The sequence below is a fragment of the Clinocottus analis genome, unplaced genomic scaffold, assembly GCF_023055335.1.
Source record: "Clinocottus analis isolate CAN_PGR_092001 unplaced genomic scaffold, fCliAna1.0.p SCAF_6, whole genome shotgun sequence".
In the NCBI taxonomy this organism is placed as follows: Eukaryota; Metazoa; Chordata; class Actinopteri; order Perciformes; family Cottidae; genus Clinocottus; species Clinocottus analis.
The window spans coordinates 1,117,620-1,139,475 of record NW_027176218.1 but is presented as its reverse complement, the minus strand read 5'-3'; the positions used below and the strand labels follow the sequence as shown (position 1 = coordinate 1,139,475).

The 21,856-nt window shown below is 43.6% G+C and overlaps 1 protein-coding gene across 4 annotated transcripts in view; it reads right to left on the bottom strand.

The window, feature by feature from the left end:
* Window positions 1-21,856, bottom strand: part of LOC137803569 (alpha-1,3-mannosyl-glycoprotein 4-beta-N-acetylglucosaminyltransferase C-like) — a 113,265-nt gene that overhangs the window by 85,637 nt on the left and 5,772 nt on the right. For 3 of the 4 annotated variants that reach the window (XM_068602123.1, XM_068602122.1, XM_068602125.1), the window contains exons 1-2: window positions 12,010-12,275; window positions 8,650-8,727 (exon numbers count right to left, since the gene is read on the bottom strand). The gene's annotated coding sequence lies outside the window, so the exon portion shown is untranslated. Of the gene's footprint in view, window positions 1-8,649; window positions 8,728-12,009; window positions 12,276-21,856 lie in introns of those variants that run through there. The other variant, XM_068602124.1, reaches the window with a different exon arrangement.

The following is a 21,856-nucleotide window of genomic DNA, read 5'->3' as shown; positions in this document are numbered from 1 at the left end:
GGTCAGTTTAGGTTAGCTAGTGAGGCTACATGCTGCTAGCTACAGGAACGTGACCAGTTCAGTTTAGGTTAGCTAGTGAGGCTACGTGCTGCTAGCTACAGGAACATGACCGGGTCAGTTTAGGTTAGCTAGTGAGGCTATGTGCTGCTAGCTACAGGAACGTGACCGGGTCAGTTTAGGTTAGCTAGTGAGGCTATGTGCTGCTAGCTACAGGAACATGACCGGGTCAGTTTAGGTTAGCTAGTGAGGCTATGTGCTGGTAACTACATCGTCTACATCGTCTCACCGACATCGTTTACAGCAATGACATCCTCCTCAAAAAAAGCTTTTGGTTCCAACATTTAAATTTGCAAACGCACATAAACCCTCTCGAACAGCAACACATCGCACACCTCTGTACACGGCCTCTGACTTTCCTCTCCAGGCTCCGCCCCCTTATCTCTCCATCCGTCATGGATTGGCTCTGGTCCGCGCACATCAGGTCTGGGCACGAGGCTAATCGTGCGTCCCGCAGGCTCGGCGGGACTCTGGCCATCTGAGGGCACCACATTACCCCAGACACACACTTTAAAGTGGCACGGCAGCCCGAATGCCACGTCCTCAGAGGGCGAGAGGAACCGCTGGCGTCCGGCCCGAGCTCTGCCTTCAGCAGGTTTTTGGCTCTTTTTAAAAAAATCATTCTTGCACGACTAGTAATGTGCTTTTTTTGCGAGCCGCCATCTGAAAAAAAACACCCGGTTTGCTGTTGAATGAGTCGACGATGCTGCAGGTTGAGAGTCCAGCCTGACGTGGACGAGGCGAAGGCTTCCGTTCAGACATGACTCTGCACTAAAGACACAGACGTGTAGAAGCAGGAACGGCATGAAAGTTTGATGAACTCGGTCATGAAATATGAACGCGCTGATAAAGTGGATGTTAATAGGTTGCCTATGGGAGGGCCCGGCCTGGAAATGAGGGGATCCTCCCTCCTGCAGGAAAAAACAAGAGTGTGTGTGTGTGTGTGTGTGTGTGTGTGTGTGTGTGTGTGTGTGTGTGTGTGTGTGGAGATGAACGAAAAGTAGATTTTCTTTTATTATCTGCACAGAAATGCAACAGATGGATTAGTCAAATGGATAGTCATTATCCACTTAGCTAATTAAAGAGTTTTGTATTCAATAAAGGGCTCCAAATTCACATTGCACATATTACACAGATGCCAAACCAACAGATGCACAAATACACAAATACATGAGCAGACTCACTTGGAGAATCTAATCATTAACACTATACTTGAGCTCTAAATTGTGAGATTTGCTGCAGTAGTTGCATTTTTGTGCATCTACAATCAAGTATTAAATGTCTGCATACGCTAAATTGAAATATATATGTATATATACTGTGTGTATATATATATATATATATATATATATATATATATATATATATATATATATATATATATATGTGCAGGTTTCAGTTAATGGCCGTGGTCTCAGTCGCCTTAATTAAGTCAATTCTGATCTCAAAAACCAAGACAGCGAAGGTCAAAATGCCCAAACTGTCAATCTCAGTTTTTACATCATTAGAAATGGATTGTCTTGGGTTTTATTTGGAAGCTGTAAATTAGGCTGAAAAAACAAGACATCATGTTTGTACTCTGGGGACTTTGCACGGCTTTCTGACAGTTTATAAAAAAATATTGTGTTTATAATCGAAACGTTTTAAAGGCTATGTGCTGCTAGCTCCAGGAACGTGACCGGGTCAGTTTAGGTTAGCTAGTGAGGCTACGTGCTGGTAGCTACAGGAACGCGACCGGGACAGTTTAGGTTAGCTAGTGAGGCTACGTGCTGGTAGCTACAGGAACGTGACTGAGTCAGTTTAGGTTAGCTAGTGAGGCTATGTGCTGCTAGCTACAGGAACGTGACCGGGACAGTTTAGGTTAGCTAGTGAGGCTATGTGCTGGTAACTTGGGGTAACGTAGCCGCGCCCCTTTCTGCCACAAATGGTTGCGAAGAAGTGAAGTAACCACATGAAGTCGAGCGAATAAAATCAGGCATTAGAGTCGGTCCGACTTTCAAAATAAAAGCATCGCTTGGCGTAATAGACCGCTAGTGGGATGAATCGTATGTTTTGTGTTGTTACTCCTTTTGAAGAGCGACAACAGGGAGGCGGAACTTGAAACGAGGCTTTTGAGCGCTAATGAGCCTTGTTTTAAGAACACAACGCGCTCGTGAATATTTCACCAGCTCGTCTCCTCGATATCGCCACCAAAGTAAAAGCTGCCGCCGGCATGCTGCTTCATTGTTCTGCTCGGTGCGGAAAGTAAACACTTAAATTGATCCTATTTTGATTATAACCAAAGTGCCGGTACACAAACCAGCACACACACTCTGACGTCCTGAGTAACAAAGTAACTCTGTCGTTAGTTTTCATTGAGACAGAAAAAAAAGAAGCCTTTTTGAGACGTGCTCATGTAAAATAACACATAATTATCGGCGAATAAACTCTCCCCCGCGTCCCGAAGAGGACCCGATCCGAGGTATTTTTTTTTTTGGTATTTTTTTTGCAAGGTGCGCCGATCCCACGGGGCTCACTGGGTTGCCAGGCAACAGCAGCCAGGGCGCCGGGCCCTCTTTTCAGCAAAAACAACTCCGCCGTCCAAAATAAATAAAGATGGGAGGGAGAAAAAAAAACAAAAAACGCCGCGAACCTCTCGAAGCAAGTCAAGTCCCCGGGAAATAAAACTCATAACACTCGGCAGGCGTCGAGTAGCAGCTGCACGGGCCGAGGAGTCGGTCCATGTTTGGAGATGAGCTCCTGTTTCATGCTCAGGAAGGTTTTTTTTAAAGCATTACTGAGTGACAGCAAGCTAATCTGAGTCTTAACGCTCGCTATTGAAGAGCTAATTATAAATGTGTTTATGTATTTTTGTGTTTCTAAAGAAAAACACGATTTTCTGTTGGGCCCAAAAATTAATTGGAGGTTATATTTTGAGGTTCTGATCGCTCCAAAAGATGGAGGTGATGTATGTAAATGAAGGTTTTATAGACTAACTAGGCCTCCTTATCAAAGACGGCTGGCTTTATCTCATTAAAGCAGCTGAGGTGTGTGTGTGTGTGTGTGTGTGTGTGTGTGTGTTGGGGGGGGTTCTGGTTCCAATGGGAAATGAAACAGTTTTGCCCGTATTTGCTTTGTTATTTAGCTGGAACAGCTCTAATTAATGACTCTCCTCTTCCTCACTCTATTCATTATTCTAGCTGTAAACACATTAGTCAAATAAAATGCCTCCGAGCACACCTGGCTCTTCTTATCTGTCTCGGCGCCGGAGACGAGCCGGTCGGTTTTCAGGCTTTTCCAGCGAGCTGCATAGCGGAGCATTAAAGGAAAAAAATAACCCGGTGCCGTGTTACGGGCTCCTATAGGACGCGGTACCTGCCGCCGCCCGCTCCACCGATAGCCGCCTCCCAGGAAGCCGTAATGTGGGAGATTTGTCAGTGTCAATTTCCCGGCTAATCTCTCTGGTCCACCTCGCCGCCCGGCTCCGGCTCCGGCTCCGGCTCCGGCTCCGGGACGCCGATGGACGGGGGAAAGCATCCGGGAGGAGGTGATGAACGATGCTGTGTGACCCCGCCCCCTCCAACAGGAAGGCTGGGCCCGTTGCTAACCCTTCTTTTGATTAGTCGGATCATAACCTGTGACCTTTTAAAACCTCTTGAACCCCCGAGCAACTTAATGGCGAGAATTGCAAATTGTTTGCATTCAGCTAAATACAGAATATCCCCTCAACTCCAAGATGTATTTGAATAATTTAGAAAGCTATAACGTACAGAAAACCCTTTTGGATATAGATACTAAGTTCATGTGTTAGTGGTATATTAGTTTATCATAGTACACAGAATAGAATATTAAAAAAAAGTTGTTTTTTCTTATCGTAACTATATTAATGAATGCTATATTTATAACATATTTGGAGTAAAGTGAGTAAAGTTAAGTAAGTTGAATTTTGAATTCAACACAAAAAATCCCCACATCCCTCCCTGGTCTTTGAACGCTCCTCGCTCCACTCCGGCCATGTGCCGCGGGGTCAGAGGAAGCCAGAGAGGCTGAGAAGGCTGTGATTAATAATAATTCAGCCATAAATATGTCAATTTGAAGAAAAAAAAGACACCAGAAGACCGTATATGGACCGGTAGAGCTCGAGAGATCCATGAAGACGTTCGTCGAAGGCCTGAGCCCCTGAGCCTTCCACTGATCCATCAATAGTACTTTAAAAATGATTTTGGAAATACAGAATATTTAGTTTCCTGATTGTTAACGACATGAATGATTCACTTCAGCAATCGGTAAACAAATATCAATAGATTTGGGACATAAACGATGATATTTCTGATTTAAATACTCAAACACAATCGAGCCCAGAATTTGTCTGTTTTTTTGGTTTGTGTTCAGATGGTTGTAAAAGTTGTAATTCTGGGTTAAACAAAATAAACTGAGTTGCAATTGACCTCGTAATGTTGAAGTATTTTTTAATTTTGCTGTTTTCGTGAGTGGGAAGCCGGTGAGGGATCACGTTACTGCACTGAGGACTTTTCTTTTCCATCACATTTGCTGCATCAATGCATGAAAATGAGTGTTGATTTTTTTCAATAAATGTAAAAAAAAAAACTGCCCAAAGGGATGTTTGTCAACATAACTACGCTCTGTGTTGTTTTTGTGTGTTTGATTGCATCCTTCGTTGATGAATGTAGATGTTTGCTGAGCGAGAACAGATGTTGCTCATTTGTGGATCCAAACTGGTTTTCTTTGTCTAAATGTGTTTTTGAAATTGAAAGACAGCTCGGTTTTTATCGGAATATTTTCACGTTATTTAAAAATAAATAAACTTGTGCACCCGGTTGACTGCGAGCAGCACATTAATCCCTGTGATAACAATGTGACACATAATATAGCGAGGTATAATAAATGCATGAATGGAATACTGCAACGAGGGAATGGAGAGTGCTTTTTTCTTCTCCTCCAGACTGCAGCCCCAAAACGAGAGAGCGAGAGAGAGCGAGAGACTAACCAGGTTCACTGACATTCAGCACTGAGACTCAAACAAAAGAGGGATAAACTGCGGATCAATAGAGAAAGGAAAAGCTTTTTGTTTTAAATGTATCGCTCCGGCTTCTGAACGGCTCTCCGTGTCACTTTAACGGCAAAAAAACCCAACGTGACTCAAGAAAAGAGGACGTATTTCCTTCAGGGTCTGGCAGGCGGAGGAGAGGTGAGGTTTAGGTTCTGCAGGGAGCCAAATGCAAATGTGGGGCTGCGTTTAGGAAAGCTTGTGTTCTCCTGCTCGTGTTCTCCTGCTCGTGTTCTCTGCTCGTGTTCTCCTGCTCGTGTTCTCTGCTCGTGTTCTCCTGCTCGTGTTCTCCTGCTCGTGTTCTCTGCTCGTGTTCTCCTGCTCGTGTTCTCTGCTCATTACGCGCCGGATGCTGAGCCTCTTGGCCAGCATCGTCACTGACGTCAGATAAATCTGTGGATAAGAAAGAGGAGACCTCGCCTGAACCTAGAACCCTGACCTAGAACACTAAACTAGAACCTTAACCCGAGAACATTAAACTCGAACACTAACCCTAGAACACTACACTAGAACCATATTCCTATAACACTAACTTTAGAACACTAACCGAGAACAGTAACCTAGAACACTAACCGAGAACACTAACCTAGAACACTAAACTAGAACACTAACCCTAGAACACTACACTAGAACCTTAACCCGAGAACATTAAACTCGAACACTAACCCTAGAACACTACACTAGAACCATATTCCTATAACACTAACTTTAGAACACTAACCGAGAACAGTAACCTAGAACACTAAACTAGAACACTAACCTAGAACACTAACCCTAGAACACTGACCTAGAACACTAACCTAGAACACTAACACTAGAACACTAACACTAGAACACTAACCCTAGAACACTGACCTAGAACACTAACCTAGAACACTAACACTAGAACACTAACCTAGAACACTAACCCTAGAACACTAACCCTAGAACACTGACCTAGAACACTAACCTAGAACACTAACCTAGAACACTAACACTAGAACACTAAACCTAGGAAACTAACCTAGAACATTAACCTAGAACACTAACCCTCGAACACTAACCTAGAACACTAACCCTAGAACACTAACCTAGAACACTAACACTAGAACACTAACCCTAGAACACTAACCCTAGAACACTAACCCTAAAACACTGAACCTAGAACACTAACCTAGAACACTAACCTAGAACACTGACACTATAACACTAACCTAGAACACTAACACTAGGAAACTAACCTAGAACACTAACCCTAGAACACTAACCTAGAACACTAACCCTAGAACACTGACCTAGAACACTAACCTAGAACACTAAGCTAGAACACTAACTTAGGCTTGCCTCGTATTTTAATATATTTTGAGTAGTATTTTTATCCGGTACATTAAATCGGGTGTTGAAGTCGTCTTCATGACGTTCAAACTTCACGGAAGAGAAACGAACATTTCAGACGTCCTGAAGAGCTGCAGGATTCTGCTTCTTATCGTTCTCTTGCATTTCTAATGTTGATCACACATCTCTTGTTGGGTTTGCTTCCTGCTGTGTTCCAATCCCATTAGTGGAGGCCTGCTTTATGTTTTTGCTGCTTCAGCTTGACAGAAAGTATCCGAAAAAAGACTTTCTGGGAACTCTCACATTTGAATATAATATTGAAACCGATGATACCTTCAGTGGTTTCCAAAATTGTTGATGCATTCCCACCAAAAATAAGCTCCCACTTCCATCGGGTGTTCATAACCCTTTTTTTTAATCTGTAAATATGCAGACTAGTGAGGCGAGAGGATATCTTATTCAGGAGCAAATTAAGTTTAAACTCCCTGGTGGAATAAAGAAGAGACGCTCATTTGTGTGGGTATTATTGTGCTGAATGGGCATTTAATCTCTTTTAGCTTTGACTTTGGGGGTTTGCTTTGTCTCTGTGGCTGAACTGAATATCACCAGAATCGTGCTTTATGGACCCAATTAGGGGGATTTATTAGCAAAAATGGAATATCTAATTAATTAGCTAGTTTCCTTTTTAGTTTATTATCACCTCAAACTTTGTGTTAACTTTAAAATGAGCTGTTTTATATCTATTTCTTCCGCAGGCGGAATATAGATAAATAGAACGCCTTTGAGTTCGGCGGGTTTGGCCGTCGGCCATCTTGGCTTTTTGCAACCAGTGAACCAGAAGTGACCACAGAGGAGTCCACGGCTCTGCTAGCGACCTGTCAATCATCTTGAAGCCCCGCCCCTAAAGCTCACCCTGCTCTACAGGCCTATTTGACTCTAAATGGACCATAATTTTACCGCTCTCTCTCTCGTCCGCACAATAACTTTCACAGTCATCAGTCGGCTAGCTTAGCTCAGCAAAAGACGAGCGGGAACGGAGCTGGAGGAGGTGAGGGGGTAAACAGCTGGCCTGCGTTGCCAGGTAACTAATGAAGACTCCAGGTAATTACCGTGAAGTAGCCCGACAGGTGAGCCTTCATGAAAACACAATTTTATGTTTGTTGTTATTGTAGAGAATGAACCATTGGTGTGTAACATGATAATTAGTGAGATTTACAGGTGGAAGGAGGTGGTTACTCGCGGTTAACTCCTGTTTTCAGTCTTCATGGTGAACCAAGCGAACATATTCAGAGCGATGTGACAACTGTGCATGTATATGAATATATACATACATGTTTTTAATCATTACACAATACCAGAAGTTAAGCAGTCGATACCAATACCAGGGAAATTCCACGGTTCTCAAAAAACAATTCGATGCCACGTAAAAGGAAAAAAATAATCTCATGAATTCGACATGCGCTGCATGTATTACTGTTTAAATACAGGTTTTTGGCAAATATATTATTAAGTCCCTGATAATTACCCTCAAACCTTTCACCAAAAACAACACATTTTTAAAGACTCCGTTGAAACACACCATCGTAATGGTCTAATTCACCTTCGTTAGCTAGACCGAGCTGCCCACCGGCTGCTAGCGGCTAACGCTACTCGGTCTCCTACCGATGTTAACACCAATACTGTTTAAATACAGGTTTTTGGCGAATGTATTATAAAGTCCCCAATAATCAAACCTTACACCAAAAACAACACATTCTTAAAGACTCAATTGAAACACACCATGTTAATGCTATAATTCATCTTTGTTAGCTAGACCGCGCTGCCCACCAGCTGCTAGCGGCTAACGCTACTCGGTCTCCCACCGATGTCAACACAAATGTAGTTTTTCACAATGTCGCATTATCAGTAAAATGCTCCCGTCTTGATCTCTTACTTCCTGCCGCACTGGACAACAAAATGAGCACTTCCACATTGCCTCGTGATTTCAAGAATCTAATTAAAACATTAGACGTCACGGTGGCGTAAAACAAAAACGTTTGAACCATTGCTTTAACGTTAAGGTTTGTGGCGCCATTAAACAAAGCACAGGTTTGGCTGCCAGCAGCGGAAAGCTGCATTTATACTGGATCAGTGACAAGAGAAGAGATAAAGCACTTGTGTGTGTGTGTGTGTGTGTGTGTGTGTGTGTGTGTGTGTGTGTGTGTGTGTGTGTTGCATTCCTTCATTCTCACCTTGACATTAATATTGTATCTGGCTGCATCCCATTAAGACTCGGGCTTGGTGTGTCCGGGCTCTCTGCAGTGTGTCGGCTGCAGAAACAAAGAGGACACCGACGTTATAGAAGCTTTAAAAATAAAAAAGCATACTATTTAAGGAATAACAATTCAAACAGGTTTTTCTTTTATTAATCCGTCAATGCAAATGAGCTGCTGAGCGTGCAGTTTCCTCTCAAACAATGCACATTTAAGTTTTTGCAACGTGATATTCCTTTCCTGGGAAAGTAGTGTCGTTCCCCGTTGGCTTCATGGGCGGGAAACCGGTGAGGGATCACAAAAAATGTCTCGAAATCCTTTTTAAGAAAAGTGACACCCGGCACGTTGTGTTTTTATGCCGTGATTTTTATTAAAAAAAAACACCCTCACCATACGAATTTATTTCCCACGAAGCATAAGGCCATCAATTCGCCGCATATGACTTTACGGCTCTTTCAAGGCTGTCTGGGGAGGAATTATCACGCTCGATGATGTCTGCGAGTTAAACCCATAGAACAGATGCGCGCCTGATGTTGAATTTCAAAGCACAATGAAATATGTCACTTCAAAGCGCGGCGGCCTCTCCGAAGACGAACCGCCGAAAGGTTGCAGAGCGTCTGAAATTCAGAGGAATCAATTAATCGGAGATTTTAATTACATGTTGTCAAAAGCTTGTGACGACGACGACGATTATGCGCGAATGAAAGATGTCTTTTTTGTTTTTGAAAGCGGAATATAACAGTTAACCATCAGTTGCACCGTGGGAGACGAAACTCTTAACTTCACTATTTTGTGTCTGGCTCTAGGAAAGTTTCTTTCCACTTTGACAACGTGAAGTTTTCCCCCAACAGTCGTACGCAGAAGAGCTAAAGACGTTCGCTTTTCCTGCCTCCTGAAGCCAAAGTTAACGCCTGAAAAGAGTGCCGGGACTGCGAGGAGCCAAGTGTGCGACCGGGTGCACGTTAAAAAAGAAAACATTTCCAATAACATACGTCTCAATGCCATGTTTTTATTCTTCATTCAGACTTCATTGTTGACACGGTCGCGTTAGCTCAAATAACAATGCCACTGCGCTGCTGTGGGAATCATTTTAATGGGGAAAAAAAACACTTTTCCAGTAAAGTCCTGAGCCAAATGCAGACTAATGTTACGAGAAGACCGGACCGCCCGCGTTACACCCCAGACGCAGGGCTAATGGCCGACCCCCGGAGACTTGATTATGCAGTTTGTGTAACCCATTACGGCGCCGACGCCGACGGTAGAAAGCCATCACGGCGACACAGACCTCCGCGTAATGACTCCCGGTGACGGAGAACGTGGATGCTGAAGGCGTGAGAAAAAAAACAACACAAAAAGCTCTGAAATACTTCCGTTAGCACGTTTAAATTAACATGAAGCTCAGAAGACGACGCGAGGCTGCGGAGGTTTCGTCACTTCCTGAATAAAAAAAAGGAAAATATCTGTGCAGACGGCGACTGACGTAGTTTTTCAAGAGTTTAGTAAGTATTATTATACTTATTAACTCATCACATGAGACCTGCTGGTGTGTTTGAGCTCTTCTGAAGGCGAACGCATCCAGGAGAGCTTTTTAAAGAGATCAGCATGACCGACTTCTCATTGGTTTCTGTTACTTAAAGTTGATTTTCTAAATGTTTAATGGGGTTGGGGGGAGAGTTTCAGATAGTTCCCACAATGATGCTTGTTTTGCATAACTGCTTATCTTTATCATTGTGGGGCATTTTAATCATATATTTCACTCTACAGACACAAATAAATTAAAATCCGTCCTTCCTGGCTGCGACTATTCATCTCCCCACTCAAACTGTCTGAACTTTCACAAAAAAAAACAACACACTGCTTCGAGCTATTTACTGCTATTTCCAGGCCCGTCGCCCACTACCTTGAAAGTAGAGTCTGCTGTACGCCTGTGCGATTTCTTTTTTTTTTTTTTTGGTAAAGTATTCGTCTTCTTACACAACAGATAATAAGGAATATGTTTAGCTTACTGTAATGTAATGCATGCCTACAGCTGTCACGCCACTGCTAATCCTTCTGCAGGAAAAATCAATTTCTCACGTTGGCTCCGGCGGGCCTCGAGGAAGACGAATCGCCAAACCAGTCGAACCCAGCGATCAGAATCAAACGGACTGAAATCAGCCAGAGCAATCAGTGGAACAGTCCCCCCCCCCCCCTTGAGAAGACCAAACATCCCATAATTAGGATGATTTAAAACGAGAGGAGACCAAAAAAGGCCGACGATTCGCTCACAAGGAGGTAACGGCAGGTTTGAATGTCGTTAGCTAACGTGATTGCAAAGTCTAGCTAACGGACAACAGGTGTGAAAAGCACTTTTAAAAAAAAGTGTCACATGGTCATTCAGGTGTGGGAGGAAAAGAAAAACCCTGTGAGCACTGACCCGGCCTGACCCACTTCTTCACCTGATTTATGGTTTATCCGTCCCTCAGCAGACACAGCTTTGTTCTCGCGGGGGTCATAAATCTCTCTGCCGATCAGCTGACCCTCCCCTCCGATCCTGGCGGCAGCCGCCGCCGCCGCCGCCTCCGCCTCCCCCACCCAGCCCCTCCACGCGGTCCCGTCCGCCAAAAAGCCTGCATGCAAGCCGGTGGCGCTCCACACAAAAGCAGAAATCGCCCGAGCCCGAAGCGCGAGGCAGTTAATCACCGCGAAGCAGACAATGGTGAGAAATGGAGCCAAGCGGAGCGTCTCAAACCCAGGTTTGGTAACCTCTGCTGCGAGCACGGTGAGTAGCTCCAAAAAAAAATGATAAAAGTCAAATGAAGTTCTCACAGTTTTGTTGGGGTTCGGGGGCGATGCAAAGAAGCCGGTGGGAGTGCGAGTTATGGAAGTCTGAGTTGTCGAGGATGTGAAGACGCATCACTGACTAGAGATAACAACAGTTTAGCATTTAGACACCCAGTCATGCCGATAAGGACGTCAGCTGGTGTGAGGATCAGGGAACTACGACCCCCAGGAAGTTGGGTCATCAAACAGGCGAGCGTCGCCCGCTTGCAGCCCTCGCCGCCTGGGGGGGGGTGGCGACCAGCTGCACCGCACGTCTGAAAAATGAGTTATTTGAGCCCGGTGATCGGACATCGTCTCGGTGACAGAAAGGAAGATACAGCAAGAACGACGGAGGAGCAGAGGCAGGAGGGGAAGGAGGGGGATCTTCTTGAAAGGGAGGAGAGAAACGAGAAGAGATTACGGATGCAGCCGGAGAGGAGTCGGCTATCCCTCCACTAAGACATCCATCCGCCCGGACGGGGAGCAGCGCTTTGCTTCTTGTGTGCAGGCGTGAAGAAAGAAAATTAGCACACTCACCTGTCTAAAAGCATGTAACCGCATCTCCGCGCTCTGTCCTTTTTGTGTGTGTGTGTGTGTGTGTGTTGTTGCTGTTGCTGTGTTTGTTACGGGGTGAGTACCGAGAGGGAGCTCCGCCGATGCTCCGCGCCCGCCGCCGGTCTAAATGATCTCCATGACTCATGCGGGAGCAGATAACTGGCTCTCGCACAAGTGGGATAAACACTCATTGTCAAGGCGGTGAGTAGCCTGTCGATGTGGATCTTTTTCCTTTTTTTTTTTGTCTTCCCACTCCCGCGAATGGATGTTCTCTCTCTCTCTCTCTCTCTCCTCCACCTCCCCTTCCTTTTTTCTCATTCGTCCACACTCTCTCATGAGCCTCCCCCCATCCCTCCCTCCCCCGCCCCCGTATCCCCCAAAGCACAACTCTCCTCGCCAAGGTGCCACTAACAGTATCTGCAAACCCCCCCTGCTCTCTTATTGGCTCTCTCCACCTTGCTCTCCTGCACTTTTCCCACGTTTCTCGTCTTTTTTTTTTTTTTTTTAAAGGGCCAACGTGTTCTCCCTTCCCCTCCCCCCCCTCCTTCCTTCTCCCACGGCTCACAAAGTGTATCATGACGAGAAGTGTTGGGCAAAACTAATTACAGTTAAGGGTCGGAGCAGCGGGACGGACCTCAATAATGCATGAGCTCAATTTAAAACGGGGTGACGGAGGATGTGTGCACCTGAGGACACGGAGCTGGCGGAATTGGATTTTGGATCGCAGGTGGCCGAAATAACAGGACATTAAGTCATCTCTGACGTTTATCGATCTCTCTCTCTCTTTTTCTTGCAGCGGCGGCGGCGGCGGAGGAAATGTGAGAACCGTTTCAACAGGTTTCTGCTGCGGCTCCAGGTGCGCGGCGGCACGAGTCCTATTTTATTTTTATTTTTATTTCCGTTAGCCGGTTAAATGGAGCGGAGATCCGCGTGTCCGAGGCGATGCGTCAACGTGAAAACACTTTGACGGTCGTGGCTCGAGAATGAGCACATTGAGTTCTGGGCATTTCGGAGTTAATTTGATTTAACCTTTCCAACCTTGTTAGATACAGTTTGTACTGTGGAGTACAAACTGTATCCAAGTCTTTTCTTGCCAGTTCGTTCTCGGTCTTCGTCTGGAGACCTTTTTTTGAAAGTCTCTTTTTTAAGATCTGTCGCATTTCTGACTTGTCTTGCTCTTAGACGAAGATATCATTTCTAGAATATTACAACTGCAGGGTTTTTACTAAACCACCTGTTTCTGATTTGTATATTCACACATTTCTCCCATTTTCACTTCTATATCTATCTATATCTATATCTATATCTATATCTATACATATATATATATATATATATATATATATATATATATATATATATATATATATATATATATATATATATATATATATATATGGTAAAAAACCAAGGGGAATGAGAGGTAAACTTCATCCGTTTTCTGTGGTTGTTTTAGAATAATGTAAATCAATTTTAGGAGTACTAATGGTTTTCTCCTAAGTGTGTCATGCATTGTGGGACTTGGTCTCGACCCAATAAAGTCTTGGTCTTGACTCTCTCAGTCTGTCTTAGTCTTGACTCTCAGTCTGTCTTCGTCTTGACTCTCTCAGTTTGTCTTGACTCTCAGTCTGCCTTAGTTTTGACTCTCTCAGTCTGTCTTGACTCTCTCAGTCTGCCTTAGTCTTGACTCTCAGTCTGTCTTAGTCTTAACTTTCTCAGTTTGTCTTGACTCTCAGTCTGCCTTAGTTTTGACTCTCTCAGTATGCCTTAGTCTTGACTCTCTCAGTCTGTCTTGACTCTCTCAGTCTGTCTTAGTCTTGACTCTCAGTCTGTCTTGGTCTTGACTCTCTCAGTTTGTCTTGACTCTCTCAGTCTGTCTTAGTCTTGACTCTCAGTCTGTCTTGGTCTTGACTCTCTCAGTCTGTCTTGACTCTCTCAGTCTGTCTTAGTCTTGAGTCTCAGTCTGTCTTAGTCTTGACTCTCAGTCTGTCTTAGTCTTGACTCTCTCAGTTTGTCTTGACTCTCTCAGTCTGTCTTGGTCTTGACTCTCTCAGTCTGCCTTAGTTTTGACTCTCTCAGTCTGTCTTAGTCTTGACTCTCTCAGTTTGTCTTGACTCTCTCAGTCTGTCTTGGTCTTGACTCTCAGTCTGTCTTGGTCTTGACTCTCTCAGTCTGTCTTGACTCTCTCAGTCTGTCTTAGTCTTGAGTCTCAGTCTGTCTTAGTCTTGACTCTCAGTCTGTCTTAGTCTTGACTCTCTCAGTTTGTCTTGACTCTCTCAGTCTGTCTTGGTCTTGAATCTCTCAGTCTGTCTTGGTCTTGACTCTCAGTCTGTCTTAGTCTTGACTCTCAGTCTGTCTTGGTCTTGACTCTCAGTCTGTCTTAGTCTTGACTCTCTCAGTCAGTCTCGGTCTTGACTCGGCCTGCCAATTCGCGTCCTAAATCTATAAAATTTCAAGCCAACTCCTAAACGTTGAGACTCAACAGAGTAATCTTTGATGTCGTAAAGTTTTACAACCAGAGGCGGCTGAACCAGTTGGACTCTGACTTTGCGTCACTCGTCGGTGAGATTACAGAGTCCGGTTCTTGGTCCACCGACAGCAGCGAGTTGATTCACTTCTGCAGGAGGCAGAACGCAGCGGGTTGCATAACTGCTGGCTTATGGCACTCGCGCTTATACCAGTGTCATTTTCTCCGCATCAAACCCGCTGTCAAGAAAAGGCAGCGCATTGAGTGAGCCTCACTGCAGGCACATAGCACTATTCATAATGAATGAGACAAAACACAAGTGATGTAACCAAGTCAATCTCCTGCCAGCGTGAAGGGTTTAGATTGAACATCTTCTCACGGAGCAGTAGTTCTAAACCTGGGGGGTGCGACGTTGATCCATGAAGATAAACTGGTTTTCTCGTCAAGAAGTGATGTTCAATGTATCAGGAACATTAACCTTTTGGAAACCGCGCGCGAAAATCCTCCCGCGCCCATTTTAAGTCCCAGCATGCCCCATTCAGGCAATCCTTTGGCATAAAATACGTAATTTTTCAAATTTTTTAATCGAACGACACAGTTTTTGGACTGAAACTCCTTCCTAACAGGCCGAGGTTTTGTTTTATTGTGATTTTTGGTGCAGATTCTCATTCTTCAGGTCCTAATCTTTCCAAAAATGTGTCTTATTGACTGATTTTGTTTTTGCAGATATACATTTTTTTCCATACTGCAATACATAAGAAGTTAAGAAGTGGACGTCATCACACGACGTCACACATTGCTTCACAAACTACTTTTTTTAAGCCTTGGGCTTGCGTTTTGGCCATCGCCATCTGACGCCATCTTGTTTCATGTTGCAACCAGTAGTAGTAGCACACTGTGGTAGCCATTTTTAGACGACAAAGTCTTATTACGAATGCAAGTTTAATGACATTTTTAAATGAGTCCAAGCCACTTCTGAACGATGAAATTGAATGTTCTTAACGTAAACCAATTTAGCTGTATAGTTTAAACCAATAATAATTTTTAAAACATTACACCAACTGAGAAAAATGTTGAGAGAGAGTAGCTAAGTTATTCTCTATATATATTTATAGTTAAATAGGCAAACATCTGGAAATACGTTCCTATCTTGAGCTGTTTTCAGATGTTTTCTGAGCTCCAGACATCCAGAGAGTCAGCAGTAATCTCCAGGCCTGTGTGTGCCGTCTGAGCACCTGTGTTGCCTGATAAATTAGCGACGACAATGAACATCTTCAGTCGCAGGTGCATCAACGCTGCTATTTGAATTTCCTCCCCGGGGCGCCTTGTACAAATGCTGACTTTCGGAGTTTGCTCTTTTTTTGTCAATCTGAGCTTTCAGCGAAGCCGAGTTCAACGGCTCCGTGAGATCCTTCAGCCGTGGGAGTGTGGAGGAGTAAATATTCCGCCGTTTATTGGTAATCCCGGCGCCTCCGTCAGGGGGGAAAACAATTGGAAGTAATTATTCATGAAGGTTTCATTGTTTACTGGCGTCTGTTTAGGGTTTTGATGCGCTGCTGCATTCACCACCTGCACACACTGGGAGGCGTTCTGCACAAAAGAAATCTCAAGATTAATAAAAGAATCGGTCAGCGCCGCAACAAAGGAAAAACCTTCCCCTGCAATCACAGCTGTCAAAGTCAGAGCCGGATTTCTCAAGACAAAGCTCCGCCGTAACTTTGAAAATCTTCATTTTCCAAACAGGAGCTTCGATGAAGACTAAATGAAGCGGCGCGTGCACGGCAGCCTCGGTCGCCTTCAGGTGCACATCTGCAACGTCAACCTCGGCGCACCTCCTCTCGCTGATCAAAGCTGCTCGCCGCCTCCGTCAACAGCTGGCGTGCATGTTTAAAAAGCAACGGCGATGCAAGAACCTACTTCAACCCGGCCTCCGTCCCCGCTCTCCAAACAAACACAACCCGCCTTTTGGGGGGCTTCGTTTCCCTGTCATTGCTGCATATTTCATGAGGGAATTTCAATGTCTTCCTTTGATTCTTTGGCACTTTGGAGCTGCTGTCGAGCAATCCATTAGCTCCCATTATCATCTCTACAGTCTTAATTAGAGACAACAACAAGACACGCACAACTCTGACGCACTGGATATATAATGACTCGGCCCCCCTCCTATACAACACTTTTAAAGGTATGATCAAATAAAGTGTAATTTAAAGGGATTTTAAATGATTTAGTCAGTCTGAAATGTCAGAAAATAGTCACGCATTGCTCATCGAATAGCTGCGAGTACATATTTGGACGATTAACTTATATATGAGTACTATCATTAAACATTTTTTTTGGCTTGTGTTGAAAAACAAAATCCCCAATGAGGACAATACCCGAAATCTGAAACGTGGTGCCAATAATGAACTTGTAAATCTCGTCATTGGTCCTTTTTAAAATGTGTGCAGCTCCAACGGATTTCACCCCCCGTCAGTAATGTGACTGCTCTTTTATTATACGTCGTGACTAACAAGATGCTTTCACATATTGTTTCGCTCGCCTACGCGTAATCGCCGGCGCGTTTAGTCCGGCGGCCTCTCTCCTCGTTCCAGCTGTGCATTAAAGCCGAGCTGTCCGTCAACGTTTCCGCTCTCCTGTCTGATCGCACGGCTTCTCCTTTGTGTCGGCCATAAAAACAAGATTTCATAATTGAAGCCATGTAGCGGGTTTATTTCTTCCTCTCCTTGATGAGAAAGTTATGAAAGCCTGTTTACGACAATTTGATGAAAAAATTAAGATGCCGTCTCCTAATTTTGATTTAGTTTTATGAGATGCCAAATCACTATGACTTAACTGTCTCATAATTATGACTTATTGTCTCATTATTTTGAAATAGCATCTCATAATTTCGACTTAATATCTCAAAATTATAATCATGCCAAGTCAGAATTATGACTATCTCCTGATAGTATTTCATAATGTTGACTTACTAGACAGTAGCTTATAATTTCAACTTAAAATATCATAAGTTTTGGTTACAGAAACGGGCTTTCATAGATATTCTGTAGAGAACGGAAGTTTTTGAGATTTCGGTATTTCTACTTAAAATATTGGTTCAAAATATAGAAAATAAAGCAAAAACGACTTTAGGGCGAACGTGTTACTAAATGATTTTGCCATGAAACTTCTCCAGATGATTCCTCCTCCTCCCCAATGTGTTTTCCTCTGCCAGCATTACTCAGCATTTCTTTACATTAAAATTATCCCAATAGGTTCAACAAAGTTTGAAATACATATTCATACCGGTAGATAATTCCTGTCATCATCCATATCAGCGGAGATGTTAAATTTAGTGGTAAATATCAAGCTTTGCATATTGTTTTACTTTTATATGCCAAGATGCTGAGGTATTTTCCTCTGAAGCTTTTTCCCACCCAACACCAAATACAATGGAAATGAAAGAAAATATGTTTGTGCTACTCAAAGCAACAACAACAACAAAAAACATTGACAACCGCTCGGGCTATGTCTGTCCTGGAAAGTATTTCAGATGAAAAATGTCACTGTCGTGTCACTGCGTTGGGTCGGGAGCAGAAATCTCAAAACCTCAGCACATGAAACCAGAAAGTGTCTACGCGGGTAGACGTCACTCTGGCTTGTAAACAGAGTTGTGTGTCTGTGTGTGTGTGTGTGTCTGTATGTGTGTGTCCTTTGGGTGAATTGACCCTTTTGAAAAATGTTTTTAATTTTTTTCAAACCTTAAAAACCGAAGATGCTCTTTGTGGATCTGAGCGTCCCTTCTTGGCGGCTAACGGGCGGAAAAGTCACATTATGCTAAATGAGCAGCGGAGGGCCAGACGCCGAGGGGGGGAAACGGCCACGGAGAGGGAAGACGAGGCGGGAGAAGCACACTTCAGTGAGTGTCTGATCATTCCGCCTCAAAACACAAGCTGACTTAACGTTGCCATATAGGCAACTTTCTTTTCCCTCCGTTCCTGACAGCGGTTTTGCTGAGCTGGTTGTTCCCGTTTGAACCCGTTTGAACCCGTTTTCACCGCTCAGCTGTCACAGTTTACTCTCTTTCTGTCTCTGAAGGGAAGGGGTGCGGTCGAGTTTTAGAAGTACATCTTCTAACATCTAGCTAAAGCCACTTCTAAAATATATCATGTTCACAAGTTCAGAGTGACCTTGACCCTGACTCTAAATACTCTAAAGAAGGAAAAAGTCATTGCTCTTTGTGTACTTGAGATATAATGCTATAATGGCTTAAAATGGTCTAAAAATAGTATTATTCATAGTTGTTAGGATATTGGTATCCAAGTATCGTAAAAGTCCAGTTATAAGCCGCTACTGCCTTCGGTGGTTGTCCCCGCTAGCTTACTGCCGTAGCAAGCTAGCGTTGCTGCTAGCTCCCCGTCGGAGCCAGCTCGCTCTGCTGCTAGCTCCCCGCAGCTAACTACGGCGGTAAGCTAGCAGCAGCACGAGCTGGCTACGGTTGTAAGCTAGCAGCAGCACGAGCTGGCTACAGTTGTAAGCTAGCAGCAGCACGAGCTGGCTACGGTTGTAAGCTAGCAGCAGCACGAGCTGGCTACGGTTGTAAGCTAGCAGCAGCACGAGCTGGCTACAGTTGTAAGCTAGCAGCAGCACTAGCTGGCCACGGTTGTAAGCTAGCAGCAGCACGAGCTGGCTACGGTTGTAAGCTAGCAGCAGCACTACCTGGCTACAGCAGGGAGCTAGAAGGTAAGTAATTTTTCTTTGGATAGGTTTGTAGATTTTGTGGACTTCACCGGCGGAACGTTAAGAAGTCGCCTTTGGCTTTAGTCTCGCTACAACCTCCACAACGCACGAGGTTCATACATCCACGAGGCACTGGAGGAGAGTTCAAACCCCAATCTCTTTCAGCTCCCCCTAAAAAAATAAAAGGAATATATTCTGAATGTGGTTTTGAACCCCTCTCAAAGGAAAGTCAAAATGAGGAGCCAAATCAAACACTGGGGGGTAAAAGGGAATTGTTAAAGCACGGATGAATCGCGAGAGGAAGTGCAGTGGATTTGAAATACCTCCAACTGCGACAGTTTCATCTATTGTCACACCGGGCTTGCTTTTATTTTAATGGCCAAAATGCTCAGATTGAGTTAACAAGACGTGCTGCTGCGGATGCTATCCAGGCCATTTCGTATTTAATAAAATGAGCTCATATTAGAATAATGTTCAGGTTAATGCTTGTATTTTTTATTTCTACTAAAACATGTTTAAAGAATTTAATGTTCAAAAAACACACTATTGTTTTTGTACCGCTGTCTGAATGTACCTGTATGTACCTGTATGTTTTAGCGCCTGTCTCTCTAAGAGCCCCTCCTGGACCCGCCCAGTCTGCTCTGATTGGCTCGTGCAGAAAACATATGGTGCACCTTTGCAGGTAGTTCTCAAGCCTGTGGTGGAGATACAGTATATTCTGTGACATAGGAAGGGGAGCCAAATCTGAATAATCTGTAAGCAGTTGTTTAAAAAATCCGTAATCGTAAGCATAGGTGTAGACATGAACAATTCTCTTAACTCTGCAAAATCGGGTATATTAATGTAATTTAAGGATATACACCAAGTCCAAAATCTGCATAGATTTTCAGAAATACTGTTTACTGCTACCCTTGTTTTATTTAACAAATGTTAAAGGTATAAACACAAGCAGGACTTACAGGAGCTTCCTCAAAAAAGCAGTTTTTCTATGTTAAATCAAATTGAAATTGCATCATATGTATTTTCAGTATGAGTGTGTGTGTGTGTGTGTGTGTGTGTGTGTGTGTGTGTGTGTGTATAGCTCTCCCCTAGGGAGTTCATGCCTTCATGTTCTATCAGTAATGTGACTGATCTAGACATGTGCAGGGTGTTTTTTTATGAATGCATCGTGGGTAACGAGCCGCTTTCGCATGTTGTTTTGATCGGACATGTGTAATTGCCTTGCCAGCACGTTCGGCTCTTCAGCCTCCGTCATCATTTCTGTCTAATGGCCTTTACTCTCCTTCCCCATCACAGGCGTCTCCCTTCACACTATTTCAAAATAGAATAGAAAGGGATGCAAAAAAAACCCTCAACAGATGAGCTCTGGAGAAACCAATATCTCTGTAAGTCCTGAGTTTTGTTTTTCTAATGTATCACAACATTCAGACAGAGGTGGTTACAGCTTGTTAAAGCCTCCTCCTCTCTATTTCTGGATGTTCCTCCTGAAATGACATCGGGCAGCAGCCGAGAGACGAACAGATCTCAAAGTTTGACAGCAGTGACTTGATTGGCCGATGGAGACGGCGGTCAAGTCTTGTGGGCTTAACTTGAAGAGCGAATGCCCGGCGAGTGAGCTGATTACGAGGAAGCGTGAGCAGTGAGAGCGACATCATGAATAAATAAAGCGTAGAGAGACCTCCTGGTCACGCCGAGCTTCATTTGTGATGCGTCAAAAAAGAAATGGGAGGAAATGCGATAGTTTCATTGTAGTTGGATTTGGTACCAGGTTGCCAGTTCAGCCAATGATAGTAATTAAGTATTCACAGCAATACGTGAACATGATGTTACTTATTCATATTCCCAGGTTTCGCCATTCACCACCACCAAGGTAGAAACTCGCCTTCCTGGGCTTTGTCCAAAAACACTGCAAAAACTAACATGCAGTTAAAATCCAAAGCAAGAAAAAAGGGAAAACAAAGGAACAACAACCAAATAAATCTACCAAAATAAAACTGCTAATGACAAAAACAATTAGTTCTCACGCCTCAATTCAGCTAAGAAAAAGAAGAAGCTCATTTAAATAACAGTGTAAACAGCTGCTGGTCTACAAACAAAAGCAAGACGGTGATTATCATGAAGTCATATATTTGGAGAGGGGCTGGTGTTTTGTGCTGTCATCTTTTAAAAAAAACAAAAAAACACCTCCTAATGCATGCTGGGTAGACGTGAGAATTAACCTGAGGTGCCACAATTTGATTTTATCCCAATACTGCGATATATTGAATATTGCGATATATTGAGTAAAGCGATATATTGAGTATTGCAATATATTGAGGAGAGTGATATATTTAGTATCACAATATATTGAGTTTTACGATATATTAATTATCACAATATATTGAGTATCACAATATATTGAGTATCGCAATATATTGAGTATCTTGATATATTGAGTATCACGATATATTGAGTATGGCAATATATTGAGTAACGCGCTATATTGAGGATTGCGAGCGATATATTGCGATTTATTCCCTTTTTTTTCCAACCGCAAATTGTCCCCAAAGTAAAACTTTGTCAACTATTGTGTCCAAGAAGGTAAAGTTTTCAGTCCGTTCAACTCACATCAATCAAAATGCAATTTATTTTATTATTAGAGGTCCA